We start from the raw sequence: 18,911 nt of genomic DNA, 5'->3' as shown, positions 1-18,911 counted from the left end.
CAGATTCCAATGGCGGCCTGTCCGGAGCCAGGTATTCTTAGCACCCTCTGCAGCGTCACAGATCTGACCGCCGCCGTGGTCAGCTGCTTCGCGGCTGCTGGGGACTGAGGGCCGGGGTTTGATTGTTGTGTTCATATAGGAGGTTGTGGCCCAGTACTGCACCAGGGTGGCCAATCCTGCTCTGGTGAGAGAGTGCGTTACCGGTTCTGGTCACCGGGATCAGGCCGCACTCCAGGCCTGTTTGTGCAATTTTCTCAACACACGTTTTTTTTGTATTTTCCGGTGGAGAATTGCGCTGCACCGGGATTTGAATCACGGTCCTTTTGCACTGGAGACGGATACTCTACCGTCCCCGCAGGAGTTAAATTAAAAATTGGAGAATGGGGTTTTGCGTGACAAAACGACTTTCTGATTATGCACGCCTTAGTGGAGGACTCCGAAAATTTCGACCACCTGGGGTTCTTTAACGTGCACCAAATTCTAAGTACACGGGTGTTTTCGCATTTCGCCCCCATCGAAATGCGGCCGCCGTGGCCGGGGTCCGATCCCGCGACCTCGTGCTCAGCAGTCTAACACCATGACCACTGAGCAACCACGGCGGGTCCCGCAGGAGTTGTACGCCTCATTTAACCTACAGTGGTGCCCAATTTGATCAGTCAAGGTGGGCCAATCTGAGCTCGGTTATACCGCATGGATGGCACTCGGCTAGAGAACCTGGTATTTACGACCTGCACATGTGTGGCCACACATAATTGAGGATATATAATTTTTTCTTTTAGGAGGGTTTCCGTACAGTGATAAACTGAAGGTAAAGACATTGAAAAAAGAAAAAAAAAGAAAAAAAGGGGAAAAAAAAAGGAACATAACTTGTGATTTGAACTCGTGATCCTTCAATGTTGTCCGGAAAGGTAGCTCATTCGGTTGGTTCGTCAAGCCAATGGTTACTTTCAAGCGCCATAGCTCCTGCTCCGAGCCTCATACTTATGTGGAAAGGGGCTGGTGTTGTCCGCGACAGTCGATTCTGAGTGGTTGGAAGGTATAATTTCTTGGAAAAATAGCCGCCAGAGGAGCAGCGTGAACTCGAGCGGCGTTAGAGACTAGGAAAACTGCCTTAAAGTATTTAGACTTGAGGGGAAGCTTCGTTAACAAACTATAACACGGCAATCAGCACTCGAATATAATTACAACCCTAATAATAATTGTAAATATTCATCTCATCTATAGGATCTAAAGCGCGCGCTCTTTCTTGCCTCTGCGTGTAGTAGTTAAGAGAGCCAGTTTAAGGGCGGAGAAGAGGGAAGGAAAGGAAAGCAAACTTGCAGCGCCGTGGTTTTAAGGCGCAACCGTGGTAGAGAAACGGAAAGGCGATATAAGCATGCGTGGCCATGATACGCACACGACAAACTGCCTTCCAATATTTAGACTTGAGGGGAAGCTTCGTTAACAAACTATAACACGGCAATCAGCACTCGAATACGACGAGAGAAATAATTGAGACGTGGAAAATTCCCTTGAAATAAATCTGGTTTGCGAGACAAATGCTTGTATGTATTGAATCTCTTAAAAGATGAGGGGGGAAATATGCGCTCACCGAGAGGGCATCGTCAGCACGAGACCACCACCAGGCTCCTTACGGGGATGTGTAGAGCTTCGCGGCCGGAACGAAGCCTCCCCTCTCCGCCGGCCAGGCGTGGAAAACGCGCTTTCCGATCGCTCAAGGTTGCGCAGTAATAGTATAGTTCTAGCGTCTAGGAAAAGCTTTAACAGGTGCGAGGACGGCACGCATAGCGTGGGAAGCTAGCCGCCGGAATAGCTATCTTCGAGAGCTATTCTATATTATATTATATTATACTTCGAGAGCTATGACTGATGCTTTTCTATATATATGTATTCATCTCATCTATGCGATCGCATGCGCGTGCTGTTTCTTTGTCTCTGCGTGTAGTAGTTAAGAGAGCCAGTTTAAGGGCGGAGAAGAGGGAAGGAAAGGAAAGCAAACTTGCAGCGCCGTGGTTTTAAAGCGCAACCGTGGTAGAGAAACGGAAAGGCGATATAAGCATGCGTGGCCATGATACGCACACGACAAACTGCCTTAAAGTATTTCGACTTGAGGGGAAGCTTCGTTAACAAACTATAACACGGCAATCAGCACTCGAATATAAATATAACCCTAATATTAATTGTAAATATTCATCTCATCTATAGGCTCTAAAGCGCGCGCTGTTTCTTGCCTCTGCGTGTAGTAGTTAACAGAGCCAGTTTAAGGGCGGAGAAGAGGGAAGGAAAGGAAAGCAAACTTGCAGCGCCGTGGTTTTAAGGCGCAACCGTGGTAGAGAAACGGAAAGGCGATATAAGCATGCGTGGCCATGATACGCACACGACAAACTGCCTTCCAATATTTAGACTTGAGGGGAAGCTTCGTTAACAAACTATAACACGGCAATCAGCACTCGAATACGACGAGAGAAATAATTGAGACGTGGAAAATTTCCTTGAAATAAATCTGGTTTGCGAGACAAATGCTTGTATGTATTGAATCTCTTAAAAGATGAGGGGGGAAATATGCGCTCACCGAGAGGGCATCGTCAGCACGAGACCACCACCAGGCTCCTTACGGGGATGTGTAGAGCTTCGCGGCCGGAACGAAGCCTCCCCTCTCCGCCGGCCAGGCGTGGAAAACGCGCTTTCCGATCGCTCAAGGTTGCGCAGGAATAGTATAGTTCTAGCGTCTAGGAAAAGCTTTAACAGGTGCGAGGACGGCACTCATAGCGTGGGAAGCTAGCCGCCGGAATAGCTATCTTCGAGAGCTATTCTATATTATATTATATTATACTTCGAGAGCTATGACTGATGCTTTTCTATATATATGTATTCATCTCATCTATGCGATCGCATGCGCGTGCTGTTTCTTTGTCTCTGCGTGTAGTAGTTAAGATTGAGTGGTTAAGATTGAGTAGTAGTTAATGATTGAGTGCTTCTAAAACAAAAAAAAGTTATACTACACCTAGAACACATTTGGTTTCATTTTGCCTAAGAGATGCATGAGACGGAAATTTTGTATTTCTTTCAGAGAGAACCACACCTACTATTTCAAGGAAGGATCAACAACCGACAAACCTGTCTTCACTGTGGACGATGGTAAATATGAAATGAGGATTAAAATAATACCACAAATATTTTGCTAGAACTGGAGTAACCTGGAAAGTGTGGCACTCAATACCGCTAATACCCTTTTCAGCACTTGTTAAAGACGGAAACAGACCCTATTTGATTCGAGAGAGAGAGAGAGAGAAACTTTATTGCAATTGTGAAGATTTGAAGGAGGGGTGGTCGGAGCCTCTCAGTCCAGGGCCCCACTGGCCTCTGCCGCCTGCCTGACCTGGCTAATTAAGGACTTTTGTCCTGCCAGGTCGGAGCGGGCGAGCTGTGCCTCCCACTGCTCCATTGTCCTACTGGTATTTAGGCTATGAGGGTGCTTAGTGCACTCCCAGGTTATGTGTATCAGGGTAGGTATGCCACCGCACCAAGGACAGTTGGCCCTATAACGAGTGGGATACATGGCGTTTAGCAATTTTAAATGGGGGAACACCCCGGTCTGTATTTTACGCCAATCGGCGGCCTCTTCCCCGTTACGCCAATCGGCGGCGGGTATTTTCTGCGGACTCCACGCTGATGAGCAAGGATGTCTTTGGCATTTAAATTGGTGGAATTTTGTGAGGGATAGTGCGGGTGGTTGGGGTTAGAAGGGGACGCCGTCGCTCGGTTAGTGAACCCTCGAGCTAACGCGTTAGCCTTTTCGTTCCCCTGTACCCCCGCGTGGCCCGGGCACCAGAGTAGGCGATGATGGTGGTTGAAGGATTTGGGAATTATCGCGAGGCTAGCCGCAGTCACGTGCCCCTTGAGAAACATGCGACATGTCTCCTGGGAGTCCCTGACCACGACCGAGTCCCTTTGCGAACGCTCCGCGTGAGCGAGTGCGATCGCCACTGCTAATATTTCAGCCGAAGTGGGAGATCCTGCCGTGGCCGACGCGGTAATTTGCTGTTGGCTGATAGTGTTCACGACTGCCAGGGCGTACCTCCTTTGGTAGCGCTGCCCGGTCGCCTCTGCATACAGAGCTGCGTCCGTGTAGTACGTGTTGTACCTATGGTTATTAGAGTACGCTGATTGAATGTGTTGCGCGCGTGCTTTGCGCCTTTCTTTGTTGTACTCGGGATGCATATTCTTTGGAATTGGGGCTACTGTAATTTTGGATCTCATCGAAAGAGGGAGAGGCACGTCCTGCTCTGTGAGATAAATGGGGTATGCTGGGATATTCAGTCTAGCCAATATTGCCCTACCAGTTTTTGTGAAGCTGAGGCGCTCCCTCTGTCGCATCAGGGTGGCTTGCCTCAGTTCGTCGAAAGTATTGTGCACTCCCAAAGCTAACATGCGCTCCGTTGAAGTACATTTAGGCAGGCCCAGAGCAGCTTTGAAAGCGGTTCGGATTATTGTGTTAGCCTGCTTTTCCTCCTCCCTGTTCAGGATTTGGTATGGTAAGCCATACGTGATTCGACTAACCACTAAGGCCTGTACGAGCCTTAGGGTATCGTCTTCTCGCATTCCCGCTTTTCGATACGTCACGCGACGTATCATTTGGGCTATGTTGTTGGCTGTGGATTTGAGGGTCTTGAGTGTCTGTACTGCTCTCCCGTCGCTCTGAAGCCACAAACCCAGGACTCGCATCGTGGGTACCTCTCGGACTGATTGGCCCTCAACCACGATGTTAATCGATCCTCTGGATTTGTAGCCTTTCGCGTGTATCCGGATAACCTCAGATTTTTCGGGAGCGCACTTCAGGCCACTCCGTCTAGAAAACTTTTCCACCGCTAATACTGCGCTTTGGAGCGTATATTCTTTATCCCCTAGTGAACCTCTGCTCGTCCACAGCGTGATGTCGTCCGCGTAGAGCGTGTAACCTAGGTCGGGTATCCGATCCAGATCGTGCGCGAGGCGACACATCGCTATGTTGAAGAGAAGAGGAGATAAAATAGCTCCTTGAGGTGTTCCTTTGTCAGGCATTTTAAATAAATCCGAAGTTATTTGGCCTATACTGATGCTCGCCTCGCGGTTGGAAAGAAACGCTCTTAAGTAATTGTATGTGCGCTCACCACAACCCGCGAGTTCGAGTTCCTCCAATATTGCGGCGTGAGAGACGTTGTCGAAGGCTCCTTTCAGGTCTAGTGCTAGGACTAGTCTCTCGTCGCCGTACGCTATATTAGTTAGAATTTCGTCTCTAAGTAGGAGGAACGCGTCCTGGCAAGATAAACCCGTGCGAAATCCTATCATGGAGTCCGGGAACCAGCTCCGCTCTTCCAGGTATCGCTGCAATCTGCTATGGATAACCCTTTCATAGAGCTTACCTAGGCAGGACGTGAGCGACGCCAGCCGTAGTGTATCAATCGAGGGATTCTTTTTTGGTTTGGGGATCATGATTATTTTAGCCAATTTCCACTCTTGGGGCAAGTCTCCCTTGGCCCAGCACTCGCTATTAAATGTCTTTGTGATTTTCGCTAGGGCTACCGAATCCATGTTTCGAATCATTGCATTTGTGATCGAGTCTGGGCCCGGTGCCGAGTTTTTAACCGCGGACTGTGCCGCCTCATACATTTCCGCGTACGTTATATCTTCGTCTAATTTAGGGTTCGCTTCCCCCGCGTATTGTCTCCTCGCGTACGACGATCCCGTGGCAGGTGAGGGTCCTATGTACTTTTTCTGAAGCGCATGGACGAGATCTTGGTCTGTACCCTCGAAGTTGTCTGCTATAATTTGGAGCTTCTTGTTATTCTCAGTACGCGTGCTCATCGGGTCTAGCATGCTTCGTAGTATTCGCCACGTACTGGTCGTTCCAAGAGTTCCTGACAGGGTTCCACAGAACGTCGCCCACTCGTTTTTAGCGAGCTCGTTGGCATGGCCTTGGGCTTGCTCTGCCAAGAGAGCGATGCGTTGTCTCAGGTGTTTGTTTAGACGTTGCCTTTTCCACCTCTTGGCCAGTTTCCGCCTCTCTTCCCATAGGCTGACCAGGTGAGAGTCTATCACCCGCACCTCCGCTGTACGCTCAATGGCTTTAGTGGTGTCCCCGTGTGCTCGTCGAAGGAATTCAGTCCATTCTCGCATGTTGGTCGGGGCTGTATCCGACTCCTCCAGCGCTCTCTGGAGTTGTCTATAACGAGGCCAGTCAGTTAATTTAGTCATTCCTAATCTTCTCCGTATGTTGGGCGTGGAGAGCGCTATTCGGATTATGTCGTGATCGCTTCCCAAATTTTCGTCAAAGGAAACCCATTGTGCGTCTCTGATGTTAACTGTAAAGGCACGGTCGGGCGCCGTGTCTCTGCTGACGCTGTTACCTGTGCGCGTCGGTTTGCCGATCTGATTGATTGCCCGTAAGCCCAAGGCCTTTGCGGTGCGCTCGAGTAGGAACCCTTTGGGCGACGTTTTCGCGTATCCCCATAGTATGTGGGGTGCATTGAAGTCACCCACTATCACCGCCTTATCCCTGGTGCCCGCTAAATCTTTTGTTGCTGAGAGAATGTGGGGTAGGTCGTCCCCTTTGCTTTTGGGAGGACTGTAGAGATTTGTGATTAGTGTGTGTGCTTTACTTCGTTTCCTTGGCACCACACTGATAACAATGGAATTAGTCTCTCCCTCAGTTTGCGGAAGTGTTAATGATTGAGCGTTTATCGACTTGCTCACCAGCGTGGCGACCTTCGAATTTTGAGGATCGCTCAGAGTGTAGTATCCCTGCAGTTTGGCCGGCTTGGCCCCCACCTCCTGCAGACATATTACATCCGGAGCGATTCCGGAGTTTTTGATAAACTGGTGGAACACTGCTGCTTTCCTGGAGAAGGAACGGCAGTTCCATTGCCATATCTCTAATTGGTCTGAATTTTGTATTCGTTGTGATTTCTTAGCGTGATTAGCCATGTTGCCCACTCTTATTTTAAGCCCGTGACGTTTCCGTGTCCGAGCCGTCGGATTCTGTTACGCAGTGGCTTATTTTAGTTTTTGCCGAACCCGCTCCTATCGCAATTGCGCGTTTTTTGGTTGGAACAGCCTTCGAGACTGCCTTAAGCTGTTCCGCCACGAATACCTTGTGTTTCTCGAAGTCCTTCGTGCATAGTTGTTGAAATTCCGTTAACCTTTGGGTAACTAACGTCATCATTTCATGCATAAATATTTTCAAGTTTTCCGCGATCATTGTCTGGACCTGCGCTGCCGTTATCTGCGTGTTTTTTGAGATTTGGGTTGTCGGAGACTGCGTGGAGACGGAGTTTATACCTGCCGCCGCTTTCGCTTTGGCTATCTCTTCAGACTGACGCGGTGTTTCCAGCTGCTGTAGTGTGCTATTGAAGCGCGCCTCTAACTCTGATATTTGTTTCTCAAGTGATTGTCGTTTGCGTTCTTCTCCTGAGAGCTGTTCTCTTAGCCGCGCATTTTCCTTTTCCAATTTTTGAATACGCTTATCGTTTTCGCCAGTATTCTGTTTTGGAGCAGTGGGAGAAACAACCCTCGCCCAGCTCACCTGCTGTTTTTTAGGCAGTGGCGAATTTGACCGCTGCGAAGCCCTGGAGCTGGAGGGGTCCCTCGAGGGGGTAGTGCTCTTCGCTCTGCTTCCGTGTGGAGATCTGGATCTCGATCGGTGCCGGTAGAAGTCCTCCTCTTCCATGGACTCGAACCAGCGCCCCGGTGCCTTTTTGGTGTTCTGTCCCGACCGCTCCCGCGATCGAGACTGGCGAGTCGTCTTCACGCGCTTGGCGGCAATCAGTTTGTTCGGGCACCGACGAGTCTCGTGCCCCGCAGCCCTGCACACGGCGCACTTCACTTCACATTCGTGTCCTTGTGGGGGTGGGTTTTCGAGTCCGCAGCCACGGCATATGTTCTTGGGGTTCGGACAAACGTCTGAGCGGTGTCCCTCTTGCATGCACTCCAGGCACATTTGGATTGTTGGCCTGTATTCCGTACACCGCATCTCTACTCCCATGTAGTACACGCATTTGGGGCGCGTGCCTCCCGTGAAAGTGAGGAGAGCGGTATTAGAGCTTCCTAGCATTCGGGCCCTTTCGATGGTGACTCCTTGGGTCCTGACTCGCAGGTGTTGCTGGAGATCTGCTGATTCGGTGTGTGCTGGGAATCCGTGCACCACCCCTTTGTAGCTATCATCTGGATCCGCTACGTACACGTTGAAGGGGTGTTGCTTGCCCCGCAGCTCCATGCACGTGATTCGACGAATGACGTCCGCCACTTCCAGTGAAGGTGTGGAGACGATGATGATATTTGCTCCCTCTCGGATTCGCAGTATGAAATCTTCTCCAGTGATTTTTCGATGGTTCGGTCCGTTTCCTGTGATTATCGTCCCGGTAGCCCGAATAATCGCTTGTGGTATTTCTGTTCTCAGATATTCCTTGAGCATTAGTCCTTTGTGGGGCTTCAGCATTATCTTGATGTCATTCTTCGGTGATGGTGGCAGAGGCTTCCCCTTCCTCGGGCGCATGTTGCGACGACCGATTTGCCCGTCTCCTTGCGCGCCGCATGCTGATGGCTGTCCGTTTATGTTATTCTTGTTGTTGGGAGCCGTTTCCCTGTCGTTGCGCTTGACAGCATCTCGCTGTCGCCGCGACAGAACTGTCAGCCATCCATCGCCTGGTTGTGGGCGGCGATCTCTTGGCTTTTCTTGTGTCCCCGTTTTCGTCCGCGTTGTCAACCGGATGCGGGGGTGTTATTTGGAGGTCCATGTCCTCTGATGTAGCCATCTCGTACGCTGTAAAAAGTATACTATACACAAATATCTATATGTCTAGGCATGTTACTACGCCGTTTGACGTGTCCTCTGCTTTCGCAAATTTTTATAGAGGAATTGATTTTACAGCGAAGCTGGTGAAGAGGCCGCCGCAACAGTTTTCATGCAGCAGTTGCGAAGACCGACGGCGTCATGCGATGGCGTGACCCGCATCTCGTGTCAGTCAGAGAACAGGCAGCAACGCAGCCTGCTTCGCAGCCTAGATTCACTTCAGAAAGTAATTATCAAAAGTTGAAAATAAAGGCGACCTGGCGTATGCCTCACACAAATGGGCAGCAGCTTGTTTGCGCAGTTTATCTGAGCCAGTAAACCACACTTTGTGTTTCACACGTCGCGTTTTAACGCCTCCCCGTTGGAGGTCAGCTAGAAAGAGCTCAAATGGACAATCATTCATTTATTGCTCGTCGCGTCTTTGCGTTTTGGCTAAGATCATTTTTAGCACCTGTCGGAACTCTGAACTGAGCCCGCCTATCCTGATGTTGAGGTTTTTGGAAGTGAAGCTTTCTTGCCAATAATGAGACACTTTTTTATATGTATCTTGATCCTAACGCTGAAGGCGTTTAACGGTACTGTGCAGCCATCTCGGAACGCTGCAGCAAAGTAATTTACCGCTTCAAGCATAGAGTTTAATACAATAAATACTTGAAGAAGATGTGGCACTTTTGTCAATGGTAGCTGTAACCAGAGCAATTGAGCCACCATAAGAGTTATGTTTACTACGTGGATTTGCGAAAACTTTGTGGTGTTGCTTCAAACGAGTTTCTTACTTTGCAAGTTCATTAGTACGGTGCTTTAACAAACATAGTCAACTTCATTAAAAAACTAACAAAATTATCCGATGGCAAGTTTCTAACACAAGACCTTTAGCGCAGAAGCCCGATATTGAAAGCATTAGGCCACAGATGCTTGTTTATTGTCTCATTTGGAAGTTCACTCATTATGAACACCCGTGTTCAGAGAACTAGCGCGCGAAAGGCACATGCGAAATTTATACGACGCTTAAGCTTCACCTTTAAGAGTGGAACATGACAACATTCAATGGTCCTTGACTGCTTCTGACGCTTCCCGGCAACTGCAGCTTATGTAAAAGTAATTTCTTCCAGTAAACGATAGCAGGGAAACGTTTGCACGAAGGCGAGATTTAAGGTAAAACACGGCGTCTTGCGTGGGCTTATGTTCTGTTAGTGTTTCGGACTTTTACTATTTCAGACTGAGAACATTTGACATAAGAAGCTTGCACCGTCGGTGTTTTGTTTCATGACAATTGTTTGTGGGCTGTCATTCTCAATATTCCCCGCAATAACCTTGTTAAGAATGTAAGACAAGGTATGAGCCACTTTAGTGTTTGAACAAGACTTTTAGTGCCGTATGGAATACGCAAAACGTTCTTTTGCTTACGCGACATCAACGCCGGCGTCAACGCCGGACGCCGACACCGGATTTCTTGCAACACGGGGCCCTTAACGTTATCGCGTTAAAACAAGCTTTTACGCCTGGTGAAATTTTGGTGCGCAGGCGTTCAAAAGCGGCCTCGAACACCCTTTTTGGCCTGCATACCAATCGCGTTCACACGTTTGGCGTTTCGGTTTGTCCATTCGACAAGCATTACCAGTGCAATTAGCAGCTATTTTGTTTGTTCACAGAGTTTTAGTGCCGTCTGCATTTAGAAATACATAGATGACGTTGCAATTGAGGCCCATTATAGCAGATAACTCGTATAAACGAGCATGTTTTTCTTTAATATTCATATTTATACCTAAAAACTCACAGGTTATGTAAGGACACGATTTATTTCAATAAGAGACGAGACAATTACGTAGTGGTCACTCGTTTTTCCTTCATGCATAGTGGATATAAGGAAATCATATCCCACTTACCGTTCCCTTTCCATCGCAGTGAACTTGCCAGTGCCTAGCATGAACAAGTTCATAGATAAATGCTTCATCCCACTGACTGGCAGCACGCGGGCAAGGGTGTCAGTAAGCATTTTCTGCTACTCACCGAAAATCGCAGTGCCGACGCCGTATCACCAATCTTTCCTGGCGTTTGTGCTTGCTCCATACCCGATTGTAGACGGTAGCTGCTTGCCGGTTCTAAATTTCGCGATTCAAGCTTCACGCAGCTTATTGTCCTGCGGCTACGTGTGACACCGGGTGTCGCTGTTTACCTTCGGCACTGCGGCACCGAGCAGTAGCCTACCATGTTCGACACCTTCAAAGGCAGCCGCTACCTATTATAGTGCTTTCAAATGTTGTAAAGCAGGCACCGAATCGGGAAAACCTCCCCACTTAATCAGAATCGCAGCGCAGCTGGGACTTTAATTTTTCGGTTTCAACTTGCACTTTCGAAGCAGCCGACGCGGCCGCTTTGTCCACGTGATGCCTCATACCACGTTAAGCCGACGCCAGCGCTAGGTTTTCCAGTGGCAGAGCCCGCACCCAATAGCACCCCACACTCGGACGCAGACAGGGCACACACATATCTACGTATGCGGAAAATAGGAGAAATGTTGTAAGGTTTTATAAGTTATGGTATTTATGCGCGGTAGCTTAAAACCTTTGCTGCTTAAGTTTAATAGATATTTATGATAAACAAATAAAAAAAGCAAGGTGTAGCCCAATATTGCATATAATAGCGATTGTACTCAGGCTTACTAGATAAAGTGCGGTCGACAATGATCAGTGGACGCCTCTACATGTCCTATGTTACAGACATGTTCTATCAATATAGTGCATGAACAAAAAGCGTTTTGATTAGTCATCAAAATAATATAGCCGCATTGACAGTGAGACGTACACTAACTTGCAAAAGTTTTGGCCCTGTTACCTGCAAGTGCCTCTGACGTGAAAGGATGAACGAATGTTTTTCATCGACTTTTGAGTTTTAGCGCAGGAATATTGCATACCAGTCAACAGCTCGCCTGTTAGACGCAGTAAAAACGTCGGAGAAGTTCAACGCTTGTCAAAAATTCCCTTCCTTTTGTTTTTCACATCCGCACTGGTTGTAATCAGATTTCGCAATCTTTGCGCCAAGCAACTGAATTCGCGAAATTGAACATATAATTCATGGAGCGAGTTCGCAACGTTTTTGTTTGTATCGGTTATTAATTATTGGTTGGTCGCCTTCGCTAATAGGATCTGTGGTATCATGACTTGCTGGAAATTGTTCTTACGAATAATGATTGCGTAAGAAGTCATTTCGGATACAAGCCTAGATACGCAGTTCTCTGCGCTTTATCTTTCTTTTGTTTTTCAGGTGCCGATGGTGAGAAAAGGGTGAATGTGATATATAGCAACTATAGGAATTGCTCCGTGGCGGACTTCCCGTTCAAGATGAGACAAAGTAAGAATCTGCTATAAGCTAGGCTAATAGGCACATAGTGTTGATTGTTTAGCAGGGATGACATAGAAGCGGCATACGATCGTATGCAATTTTGTTATACTTGCACGAAGACAACAAACTATGACCTCAACGAGATCATTGGATGTACCAATTTACTTAATGATTTGTAGAGTCAGTTACGAGTGATGAGTAAATATTGCCATGGAGTTCGTCATCCGAACAAGGAAAAAAAGTCGCGGTTTTGATTCAGAGTCGTATCATTGGCTGCGATAGAGAATTATTATACTGTTATATGAAGTAAGATTAGTAGTTTCATCAATTTTGTAAGCTGCATTAGGTATTCGCGTATTAACTAAATTAACAAATGCGCTATCACGCGCCCAGGCAAGTACGAACCCATCTCGATCAATGAGCGCGCACACTCGCTGTCAGAACGTTGGCCTGTTTCGAGCGGCAGCTGAGGCGAGCGAAATGCCCTTCGTGCTGCCTCTCCCGTCAGTGTGAACTAGGTGTACGAGAACTCAGCGCACACGAAGCTATCAGCTATATCGAGCCGTGTGGCCTTCAATGCCATCGCAGATTGTTTGCATGGTAGACTTAGGACGGCAGCGCTCAGCCGCCGCAGTCAAAATAGAAAAGGAGATGCGCACGAACCTGCCCCCTTCCTACCTTCTACAAGCGCGCGCACATCTCCCGAATCCCGGGCCCTGCCACGTGTGCACGTGAGCAGACCGCGCGAGCTTTCCACATTCTTCCGTTACGCGTACGGAAAGACGCTGCCGCATGAAGCCACCATCCTTGTCGGCTAACCCTCGGAAGCTCTCCCTCGCACCTACAGCATACGAGGCGCTGATGGGATGTTTTCGCACTTTGACTTTATAAGGAACCTCCCGACGCCACCGACGCCGACGGCGAAGAACCTCGGGAGCGGCCATAGAATGGCTACCGCAAGAAAAAGTGAATAAAACTGGAAGAAAATGCATTTTGCCGCCGATGGAAGCAGATCCTAGCATCTACGCACGACGGTTCCAGCACTCTGCTAATTGAGGTACTGCGGTGGCTTGATGTGCGCCAACTAATTGGGGTACCTTTCCCTACATGTATATAACATGTAATAGTATGTTGCTCCTTCGACGCATAGGCAGTGCCAACTAAGACCAAGGCGATGGAATGGGGAGAATTGGTCATGCCACACGCATCACGTAGTACGCGACATTTTTACAGGACAGCAACATGGTCTGTAAGCTGTCGTGTTCTGCCTTCAGGCATCGAGACTGCCACAGCCAAGATGTTTGCTGTGATGTGGAGGAGTAAGATGAACTAAACGGCTCCATTTCAACTAACTATATTATCTAGCAAGTAGAAAATAAATTCTGTAAAAGAATAGAGTAAATCTTCTACAAAGATGGGACTACTATATGAAACATGTGCACTTTCGAATGGCCTCGATAATTTCCAGTGAAGATGTGATCTAGCTTTGAAGTGTAAAGTTTCCCCATTATTTACGTGCGACAGAGAGGGGGGGGGGAGAAAGAACTACGTAACCAGCTTGACGAGCCCTTTGGCAACAATTACATATGCAGCAGTCGACAGCACATTCAAATAAGATCATTTCAGAATCCGCCTACTCGAGTTTTGCATCACAAAAAGCAACAACTCAAAAAGGGTACAGCGTATACCTAATCGCATTTTCTTGTCTATTGAAATCAGCAAATCAGAAATGCGAAAAGTTCATACAATGAGGATCTAAAAGAGAGAGAGAGAGGAGCGAGAAGTCACGAGAAAAAGGGAGGTAAGGGCTTGTAAGAAAATCCCCGGGAGTAACGTATGATAATGCATAATTCCCATGTTCGTCTTATCACGAGGTCATGCATTTAGATTTTTTTCTTCTCTTACGCTCAAGCAGCACTCACAGAGGGAACTTTTGCTTTCTTTTTTGCAGGCTGTGGTCTATGGGTCACCAAAGATGTGTTGCACAGTTTCCCACAGGATTGCATTGACCAGTTCGAAGACAACTGCGACAAGGCGGTCGCGGTGTTCGACGACGAAACGTGCAAGGCTGTTTTGGACAATATCTAGAGCACCTCTCACGCGCGTGTATTTTCACGAGCGTTCGATCATTACTACCGAATAATAAATTACCCCTTCACAGAAAACTAAACTGGCCCGTGAATTAATTATTTCTATTCTATGTGCCCCTTCTACACGCAGCCCACGCACCCCCTAAAAAAAGTTACATGCATATCCAACGTGCTGTTAGAAACTAAATGATGTGAAGCTTGTATAAGTTAGCGACGTAGCAGGGGCGGGGGGACAGTAGTGGGTAACTCGAGCCACGTTGCTACCTATCTGCGTTACGCGGACGAAGGCGATGCACAATGCTTGTATACAGAAGAATCTTGATGAGAGGTAGAGGGCACAGTGTAGTATGACACATATAAAAGGATATTTAAGGCTTTGGGCCTTCCCGTCTCTGTGGCACATCCATTTTGGAGGAGTAGATGAAAGTAGGCACATATGCAGTCGCCAAGTTTTTAGATAAGAGGATGTATAATAAAAAAATAAGTAACGGAAGATTTGCGTTATCATGGAAATAAAGGAAGAGCGGGTGTGCGTGACGTTACTACGCACATAATTGAAGTAGCGTGAACATAGGAGTTTCCATGATGACTCTATTCAGTCCAGTGTCGCGGAGACAAGGGCTCGCATGCTCCCCAAGCGTATCGTACAGATACAGCGTGTCGTAGTGCACGTTCTCTAGTCAGAGGGAGTCAAATCAGTAAGCTGCCACCGTAGGCTGTGGGAGCTTCCCCATCATCCGTACAGCGCTGATGTGGCCCCATCGAATTACCATACGTTCGGTTCTTTTACTGAGGCAGTGCATTGACTTTGGTTTAGGTCAGAGGACTAGGTCCAGGTAAGGCGCGAACATAGCTTCATCAGCAGCAAAACGTTTCCTGTCAGATAGGATAAAGAACCTGATCGCACATTACCTAAAGGGATTACCACACAGAAAGCATATATGGAAGGATTGATTTGTCTAGTAGCTCTTTTGGTGCGCAATAAAAAAGTCTTAAGTGAAAATCGCCCCTCCCCCCATTTTCGTTTACCGCTACATATCCGCAACAAATCCGGTGGTGAAATGACGAAGAATGCCAAACCCAGGCGAAGAGGCAAACCTTTGAATCAGCTTTCTCATCCTCCAAAGCCTTTAAGCTCTGGACATGCTATGCGACCATGGGTACACGGCCTTGAGGCATCTCCTACAGACAGCAAACTTACAGACATGCATCTTACAGACATGCAAACTCTACTAGATAAGCAGAGGTGTAACGAGAAGGTTGTTTGTATGAGAGGAGGGAACTATTTGTAGATTTGTTTACTTCTGTGGTTTTTATTTATTTTAGTGTAGCGATGGCGGTCTTTCGATTGCTAAAGTGAGTCGGTATATGCTGAATGTGCTAGATCAAATCGTTGTTTTGAAAGTGACGTGGATGCACTTTCTTATACATGTGTTTACATTTCTCAACTGGGTGCCTGTTGCTCAACGCGGAGCTCTTGACGGAACTCAGTCTCTCGCCTATGCTGCTGAGAGGAGGGAGGTGAGGAGGCTTATACGCTTACTGCAAGGTATTGGTTATGGACAGATGAGGTAGTTCTTGATTTCGAACCGACGGCAAACACAGGGAGCACAACCGAATCATCGACAGGTCACTTTCGGGAAATTCCAACCACAGTAATACCTGGTGAGGCAGAGGCACGGCGGAGAGATGGTTTTGGGCAGCAACCATTGGCCCACCGAGCAGTTGCAGCCGAAGGGGTTGTCCAGAAGATATTTGGTCAGTGCCAGCGTTGAAGCATCTGTTTTGAGTGGATTCTGCTTCGGCGGATCGAACCGCAGGATCTTGAGCTCTAGGTGTACGCTCCGGTCTCTGCGATGGACACTCCTTCTCGAACTGCAGGGTTGCAGCGTGTATGTCGCTTTGCGTGGGCTTCTGCGGCTCGAGCCGATAAGTCATTTTGGTTAGGTCAGTGTGCTACTGCTTTCGCGGCACGTAAGGCAGGACTGTTGTGGCGGGACAGGCCTCCTTCCCCTTCCCAATCTCGAACTCACTAGACCGCTTGGAGGCATGGGGTTCGTGCTTCCTCTATGAAATTCGACGTTACTGTGGCAACAGTATTGCACAATTGCTAATACTCACTATGAGCAAGGCCATATGGTGGTGTTCAAGGGAATCGAGCTTTGCGTCCCGTAAACCTAATTGTCTTTTTTCATTGATCGAAGCGCACGTTTTAATAAATTAACTCATCGTATGGCGCTCTGACACGGTACCTTCTGGTGCGCTAATAAAGTCTGCCCATGCGAACGGCGACATCAGCGAGCAACGCGAGGCCTCGTACTCTCTCACGCACCTTTGTAGCAGCAGATGGCGCCGACGGCTCAAAACTTAGTAACGAGTGAAGAAAAACTAACGCTTTCATATTAAATGCTTCGATATTTGGCCCGCTTCATTCTTTATGGTGCTCTTCCTAGACACGGGGTAAAATTGAATAAGGTCTTCGAGTTGACAAAACATTTTCTCCCTGTCATACATTGCTTAGCCATTGCCGCCTAAGCAGGGCATACGGGAACTTAGGTGCTGCGTTGCATAGCAAGGTTTTGTTTTTAAGTGCCTATCTCGACCCGTGGCTCTGCGACTACTACTGCTAATGGCCACAGCACGTGCAACATGTGAAGGCTATTCCTGTGAGAAAACTCATGATTCAAGTTGTGCGCACGACAGCTTATCCCCACTACTTTTGTACTAAAAAAATGATTTTGAATAGCTGTTACAGACTTCATTCCAACGACAGTTTGGCGGAGAGCTACAGGGAATCTCTAGAGACAGCTACGTGAAACATGTATAACGCAAGGAGCCTCAACTGGAACACATCTGTAAAACCCATCCCGACACTCATCGAACAGGAGCCGTTTACGGACATCTGCGCAGTGGCTGAAGTCTTGCTAATCTTTGTCGTCGTGCTCACTCAAATCATCGGCAGGACTTGCCCTTAGTGGCAGCACTTCACGTTGTTGGTTTTATTGCACTACCAAGTGGAAAACGTTGCGAAAATGCCTTAAGTGTTTGACGATGAGCTGCTACCTGCTAAATAGGTCTTTCATACTGGTGGGCTGCCATGTAACCTTCACTTTGTCGAACCAACTCCTTTTGTTCACGAGCAAGTGTTGCTAACTCGCGGCTTGTCTGCGGGCCGCGGGGCTCTTGCTTACGGTGTGCATGGTTCTTCTCAAATATGGCGTGAACAAAACAGTGCATTGTTGTGCATGCTAGTGTCAGATAATAGTTTGAGACCTCCAGAGTAAGTTCGTATAACTGTTCCTTCGGTTGCCTTCGCTTCGCTTCGCTTGCCTTCGCTTCGCTGAACCCTTCGCTTGCCTCTAGCAGGTTGGACAGAATGATGCTTTCAAGGACGCCAGCATGATTCTGACCAATGATATTCGGGCAAGCCAATGGCGCGCTCGATAGCACCCTTCTGACCAATCACGCTAGGGCAAGCCAATCGTTCAATTTCTGGACCATTAGATGATTGAACCACTGATAGAGCCGTAGCCTAAGTGCATCTGGAAAAATGCTTTTATATCTCCTTGACTGCGCAAAAAATATTGTCTATTTCCGTGTATTTCTACCCAGACTTGCAGCCAATTAGAGAGTCCACAGCAGCCTTCTGGTGCAATAAGATGTGACCAAATCGTCAATCCGAGAATATGGCGGAATTCGTGTTGTCCAGGGGCCCTATAATGTAAAACTATTTCAATATGTTTTATTCCAATCTCCTGCCGTCAGATTTGCGTAACCGCCGACGCAAGCATCGGGTGGTCACCCGCAGGGTTGTCTGAACAGACCAATCAAACGCCCTCCTCGTTCATAGGAGGTCACTTTTGCTTGCTTGAAGAACGAATAACATTGCCTACACTGAGTGCCTTGTCTTATCTAATTGACTGACAAGAGGCGAGGAGCACGCTCAAGTGAAGAGGGATTCGGTGGGGCCGAGCCAGTGCACTGAAAATTCATAACCGCATGAAGACGATGGTGCCGGCGTCTGCGATTCGTCCGCTTTTCCTTACTTAGCTTGCGGTGGCTCGTCGGATATCGCGGCGGCATGCAACGGAAGCTTAAGAGTGCCGCTAAAGGGGATGCTCAGGAAACAAAAGTTGGCAGAACGAGGTCGTAAAAGTGCCGAAAGTGCTCGGAAACGCTACACGGCCACGCAGAAACGTTTATTACACGCAAATAAACTCATGTGCACCGGCAGGTTCGAGTAGCGAGTGCCTTAGCGATCGGCGGCAGCCATCTTTTATTCATTTCGGAACGTGGCAGCCTGCGGCTATTCAGAAGAAAATTCAGTTTTGTTCGGCATATTAAAGCGTGTTTACCGCGTACACGTCACTTCGATGCAGTGAGTTTTTGCAGTTTTGTGACGTCGCCTGAGAGGCAGGTGAAGTGGGCGCCGCCCGAAAACTTTTCACCAATAGCCGAGGGCTAATGGCGAAAAGACGTCGAATTAGAAATAAATATTTTTTCTTTTCTTCAGTCAAATCATGCATAATCGGTGTGTACACGTCATATCAGATGGGGTGCTATCGCGGTTTTCGTGACGTCGCGTGACAGACAGCTGAAGCGTGGGAGTCCAGAAAAGTTTTTGACCAATCGCGGAGGGCTGATTGAAGAAT

The 18,911-nt window shown here is 48.0% G+C and overlaps 1 long non-coding RNA gene across 1 annotated transcript; it reads left to right on the top strand.

The window, feature by feature from the left end:
* The first annotated feature begins 3,077 nt into the window (after positions 1–3,077).
* LOC142570965 (uncharacterized) lies at positions 3,078–14,311 on the top strand. Its single transcript, XR_012825725.1, has 3 exons — positions 3,078–3,138; positions 12,092–12,178; positions 14,121–14,311. It is a non-coding gene; the product is annotated as an uncharacterized LOC142570965 (long non-coding RNA).
* Positions 14,312–18,911: the final 4,600 nt, after the last annotated feature.

The sequence above is a fragment of the Dermacentor variabilis genome, chromosome 2 (genome assembly GCF_050947875.1).
Source record: "Dermacentor variabilis isolate Ectoservices chromosome 2, ASM5094787v1, whole genome shotgun sequence".
NCBI classification, from domain to species: Eukaryota; Metazoa; Arthropoda; class Arachnida; order Ixodida; family Ixodidae; genus Dermacentor; species Dermacentor variabilis.
The sequence above is the reverse complement of the archived record's forward strand: the minus strand, read 5'-3'. Positions and strand labels throughout refer to the sequence as shown.